This window comes from Cervus elaphus, chromosome 16 (genome assembly GCF_910594005.1).
Source record: "Cervus elaphus chromosome 16, mCerEla1.1, whole genome shotgun sequence".
NCBI lineage: Eukaryota > Metazoa > Chordata > Mammalia > Artiodactyla > Cervidae > Cervus > Cervus elaphus.
Genome location: NC_057830.1, coordinates 37,126,677 through 37,133,382, shown reverse-complemented (window position 1 = coordinate 37,133,382; position 6,706 = coordinate 37,126,677).

Below are 6,706 nucleotides of genomic sequence, written 5' to 3'. Positions count from 1 at the left end.
TTTTCACAAAAGTTCACTTTTTCAACTATTTCTTCAATGGGTTATGCTTTTGATGTCATATCTAAGAAATCTGCCTAACAAGGTGACAAAGTTTTTAAATATTTTAGAAACTTAATAGTTTTCAGTTTTTACATTTAGTGATGTGAATGTGATCCGTTTGAGTTGGGTTTTATATGTTAATATAAAAATCATATGTACCATATATAGATTAAGGTTCATTTTTCTTTGCACCTTTGTTGAAAATCGGTAGACACTATTAGTGTCTATTGACTATTAGTTATTAACTATTAGTTATTAGTCTATTAACTATTCTGTTAAGTTTATATGTCTGAACTTTCACTCATACTACATTGCATGATCACGGTAGCTTTGCATAAATAATGCAGCTATGTTCTTTTTGAAAACTTTTGCTAATTTTAGATCCTTTGCCTTGCCATATACAATTTAGAATCAGCCTGTTGACAAGAACAAAACCACCTACTTGGATTTTGCTAATGATTTGCATTGAATCCATAGACCACTTCAGGAAGAGAGGACATCTTAATATTTGCCCTCCAGTCCATGAGTGCAGCATATTGTTCCATTCATAGAGGTCTTTGATTTCTTTTATCAGTGTTCTTAGATTTTAGCATACAGATCTCGCAAATATGTTATCAGTACTTGTTTTCTCTGTGTGTGCTTTTATAAATGGTACTTTAAAATTTTTCAATTTCCAAAATGTTCATTGCTAATATCTAGAAATGATTGATTTTTGTATATTGACCTTGTATCCTGACACTTTGCCAGATTACTTATGTAGATTTCTTTAAAGTTTTCTACATAGCCATGTCTGCAGATTATTATTATTTATAATAAATGTTTTATTTTTTCCAGTCTTTTCAGTTTTCCTTTCCAATGCCTTTTATTTCTTGTCTTGCTGCACTGGTTAGACCTTCCATTATGATGGCGAAAAGAGTGGTGATGCCAGACACAACCTGCTTCATCACTGATATTGGGGAACAAGCATGCAGTCTTTTAGCATTAAGTTTAGTAATTGTAGGTTTTTGTAGATAGTCTTAACCAGGCTGAGGAAATTCCCCTTTACTCCTAGTTTTCTGAGCATTCTTAATCACGAATGGATGTTGGGTTTTGCCAGATGTTTTTTCTGTATCTATTAAGAATGATCATGTAGTTTTTCTTCATTATGTTGACATGGTGAATTACATTGGCTTTTAATTGTGGAACCAGCCTTGCATTCCCAGAGCATTGCTGGATTCTTTTGCTAGTATCTTGTTGAGTATTTTTGCTTCAGGTTTCATGAGGGATATTGTATAGTTTATCTTTTAATGTCATTGTCTGGTCTGTGTAGTATTGACCTCATAAAATGAGTTTCCCTTCTTACCTATATTATCAAAGACTGTAGGCAGAATTCATATAATTTCTTCCTTCAGTGTTGGATAGAATTCATGAGTGATGCCATTTGGGTCTCTTTAGAAGGTTAACTGAGTTTAATTTTTTTTGAAGACATAAAATTACACAAATTATTACTTCTTAAATGAGTTTTGGCTGTTTTCCCTTCAAGGAAATAGTCCATTTTACATAAACTGTCCCACTTAGGAGCACAGTTAATAACACTCATTTTTTTAATCTGCTCAAAATACTATAAACTGGGATTTCTTTAATTTTTTATTTTATAGTCAAACCAAAGAGTTGTTCATTTATAGTTAGAAAGGTCTTCTCCAGCTTAAAATGAGAAAAAGTTACTTTATGTTCATATTTATATTTGATGCTTTTATTTCTTAATACATTTTAATTTCTATTACTGGTGTTCCTGTTCTAATTCTGAACTTCATTAAAGGTTATGAGATAAAAATTACTACAGGTGAAGTGTTCACTTCAAGATACCAAATAATGTCCCTCTTAGCATTAGTTAATCTTGACCTGTACATCAAAGAATTACTTTATTGTTTAAAGGGAACTCAGACTTCATTAAACCAAACTCCTCATTTGAAAGATAACACAATATAAAATTGTTCTGTTGAGGGTCATGTTAGCTGTGAGTCACTACAAAGAAAACTGCAGTATCTGTCCCTTTTGAGAATTGAAATGTATTATTGTTTTATTATTCTCTGAATCTCTCAGCAGAGTTGGCAGAATGAACCATCATAATTTGAAGTTTTCCAAGTGACATTTTGCTTCCTCACAGGATCTTCGAAAATGTTAATGTATTAGCCCCAATCTAGATCAAACGCTTGCTGCCCAGTTTACTTAGCACTGCCTGAAAGGATCCACTGATCAGGCCAGGCAGCCATTGCTTTCAGTAGGAAAGAACAAGGTAATTAGGATGTGGTGAAATGCCACACCAGGAGCGCTGCCAGTCCAAGAAAATATTATAAAGTCCTTTCCTCCTGTGAGCCTCTTCACTGTCTCAGCTGGCAGCCGAGTGCTGACGGAGCGTGCAGAAAAGTTGATCCGGTCACTGGATGAGAAGGCTTCTCAAAGCTCAGGCTTCAGTTCTCCCACGTTTGCTTACCTTCCTCCCTTCTGAAACCACCGAGTTCACACCTCTTCTGCTTTAGAATTAGGGCCAAAACAAGGCAAAATTATTTGTAATTGGCTACGATATGTAATCAACTCTCAATATAATTTATAACGGGCTTCCTGGGTGGCTCAGTGGTAAAGAATCCACCTGCCAGTCGATACAGGAAACGCAGGAGATGTGGGTTGGAGCCTCGATCAGAAAGATACCCTATAGGAGAAAATGGCACCCCACTCCAGTATTCTTGCTTGGAAAATCCCATGGACAGAGGAGCCCGGTGGGAATACAGTCCATGGGGTCACAAGGAGTTGGACACGTCTGAGCAACTGAGCACACACACACACCCACAATAATAAAATGGTTTGCAGAGTACATCATGGTTTTGTCTCATAAACATCTCATTTGATGCCTACTACATCCCCGAGATGGTGAAAGAGAATTACTTTTCCTAGCTGACCCTCGATCAAGCTCAGAGAGGATGTGACTTGCCCAGCATCTCATCACTGGAAAGCCTGGACTCAGACTCAGTTTTTCTTACTCTGGGTCCCATGTTTTTTGCTCTATCTTACACACGATGCCTCTCTGAGATTAAAGACATATGTATTTTTACTTAATTTCCATTTCGTAATGGTAATGATGATGATAGTTGCACTTTACTAAGGATTTTACACAAATTAACATTTTCTCAAAGTAATTTGCCCAGAGCCACATGACTAGTAAATACCACCCAATTGGGTCATCTCCAGAGCCCACAGTCTTAACCACTACTTTAATAGACTGCCAGGAAAGGAAGATAAAGATCAAGTCTATCCACAATTCTTCCTCTCAGATATCATTTCTTTTGCTTTCATATATATACAAAAGTTGGAGGGCTATTAATACTGTTCTGTAAACTATTTTCACATGATGGCCCACATTTTCCCATCACTGATCAACATTTTCATTCTTCATGACTACATTACAAGGAAGTACCACTGTTATTAAATTAACTTTCTGTTGGCCACATCTAGACTTTTTAATCTAAGTTTTTTTTGTGACCAGTAATACTGCAATGATTATCCATGGACAGACCTCTTTAATTATTTTGTTAGGCTAATTTCCTGAAAGTGGAAGTTCTAGACCAATAGACTACATTTAAAATCTGGATGCAGTCTGCACCAGAATGGTTGTAGACAAAGCTTTGTTACGTAATGAGACAAGTTAAGGTCCTAATTTAGCTATCAGTGTTATAGGTACCAAAGCAATTACCAAAAATTGTGGATCAAAATGTCCATTTCCTGACTGACTTATATCACTTGGTCCTTTAATTTTTCAAAAGTTAATAACAATGCAGTGTTCTCAAACTTGACAAAACTTCAGAGATCAAGGCAAAACATTTTCTGCATGATACAATTATGGTTCTTCCCTTGAAAGCAAAGTAAAACTATAATTTGAGAGAAATCACTCCCTGGATTAACATACCAGCATTAACGCAGCATTTTTTTTTTTTTTGGTAGGAAACATTCTTTCCTACCAATCAAATGGTAAATAATTACACCTAACATACTGAACTTTGCATAAGCCCATAATTGATAAGTAGGAACTCTGTGATTTATAGTAAAAAGTTCCAAAGGAAGGATGCCTGGCAGTGCAGCCGGTTAGGATAATGCAGACTGTATCCAGGTGGGATCTCTGTAAATTTGGGTAAAGAGGAATCTGGCTCAACTGGAGCCGTTTTTCTAGACAGTGCCTTGGAGGCTAAGAAGCAAGACGATAATCAGAACACTGGCAGCTTCAGTCACGTGTGTGGAAATGAAGAGGGAGCGCAGAAGTATCGAGTCTGTGCTTGGCAAACGGTTCCGGGTCCAAGTACCACCCGTATTGCCATCATCATGTGTATGGTACTTAGCAAGTGTCATGGTTTTCTTATTTATAAAGTAGTGACAATACCTAACTCCTAAGATGGTTGGGAGAATTAAATAGGAAATTAGCTCTATGAGATAGTTATAAAGTCTGGCTCAGATTAAATGAACAGTAAGTTTAGCTGCTGAGCTTCCCAGGTAGCACAGTGGTAAAGACTCTGCCTGCCAATGCAGGGAACATGGATTTAATCCCTGGTCCGGGAAGAGCCCACTTCCTGTGTAGCAAGTAAGCCCCTGTGCCACAACTATTGAGTCTGTGCTCTAGGGCCCATGCTCCACAACAAGAGAAGCTACCACTTCTCTTGCGGCATGAGAAGCCTGCATACCACTAGAGAATAGCCCCACTGGCCACAACCAGAGAAAAGTCCATGCAGCAACAAAGATCCAGCACAGCCAAAAATAAATAATTTTTTTAAGTTAAAAAAAATGGGTAGAAGTACATCAAAATGTTGCAACTAAACAAAAACATCAACAACAAGAATAAAAACTCAGAATCATGATTTTAATATCAGACAAGGTTGGACTGAGGACAAAACTAGGACCAATTCATAATGATAAAGACACAGTTATGAACATCTATGCATCAAATAGTGAAGCCTCAATTACAACAAAATAGAAGAAAGAAACATCAGGAGTGAAATGCTGACCTCTTGAAATCCACAGAAAGAGGGAAAAATAAAAAAAACAATTATTAAGGTAGTTCCAACAGATACATCAAATGTGCTGTCTTCAACACAGGAATCATACCTTCTTTTCAAATATTCATGGAACATTTCCCAAACGGAACCATAAATTAGGCGCCCAAGAAAACCTAAGAGAAATCGCCAAACTAGAAGTAGTACGAAAACATACTCTGAACAGAGAAAAATTCTTAAAACACCCAAATAAATAATGAATGGAATAAGTATCAAATCTAAGAACTTAGGAAAAATCAGACGTAACTAATGAGCATAGGGTTTCTTTTGGAGGTGACGTAAGTTGAGAATTAGATTGTGGAGATGGCTGCACAACTCTGTAAATAAAACACTGAGTTGTGAACTTAATTAACCCATTTAAGGTTAATTGTACAGTATGAGTTATATCTCAAGTAAGCTGATAAAGGGCTTTCCAGGTGGCTCAGTGGTAAAGAATTCACATGCAATGCGGGAGATGGGGGTTCGATCCCTTGTGTTGGGAAGATCCCCTGGAAAAGGGAATGGCAATCCACTCCAGTATTCTTGCCTGGGGGAATGCCATGGACAGAGGAGCCCGTCAGGCTACAGTCCATGGGGTCATATAAGAGTTGGACAGGACTTAGCGACCAAATAACAACTAAGCTAATAAAAAAGGATTTCAGAATCATACGGTTAGGAAGAAGGAATTGGGTTAAAAAAGCCAGTAAAATAGATATACCATTAGGTAATATAATCATGAGAAAACAACATTCCAAATAACATAACATAAGAAATAAAGGTAACATCCTACAGAACCAGAGCTTACCCCTCCCTGCTAAAAACACTAGATCTGAATGTTTCCTTAGAGGAAACAGAAAGGTAATTTCAATTTTATCTACTTAAGACCACAGAAAAGGAAACCTTCTGTGGTTTTTTCTTTTTTAATGAGCATAAGATCATACCAAAACTTAAAAAGATGAAATGTTTAAGATCTTTTTGAAGAACGACTTTGAAAAATTTTAATAAAAACAGAATATGAAGGGATATCAGTATCTGAATAGAAGACAATTTTGTAAATATGTCAATAATCCCCCCAGAGTTCATCTGAAGAGTAATTAAATAGTCATAAAAACATTTTAAAGGACAAATGAGGAGAGACTTTCTCTAACAGTTATCTGATAGATATATTGTAGAGACACTGAAATGAACTCCTGTTTTTGTGGAAATTTAAAATGTGATAAGGCTTCCCTGGTGGGTCAGATGGTACAGCGTCTGCCTGCAATGCGGGAGACCTGGGTTGGGAAGATCCCCTGGAGAAGGAAATGGCAAGCCACTCCAGTACCCTTGCAGGGAAGATTGCATGGACAGAGTAGCCTGGTAGGCTACAGTCCATGGGGTCGCAAAGAGTTGAACATGACCGAGCGACTCCACTCACTCACTCAATATGGGATAAAGGTGTACTCTCAAGTCAGTGTCAAAAGGATGGCTTAAGAGATACTGTTGGATCAACTGTGAAGAACTGAAGTTAAGCAATTTACAACATACAAAAATAAGTTTCAGATGGACTAAGGTATAAGTATAAAAATCCAACCTATTAGAAAAAAATTCTAGGGAATAGATATAAAATCATGGTG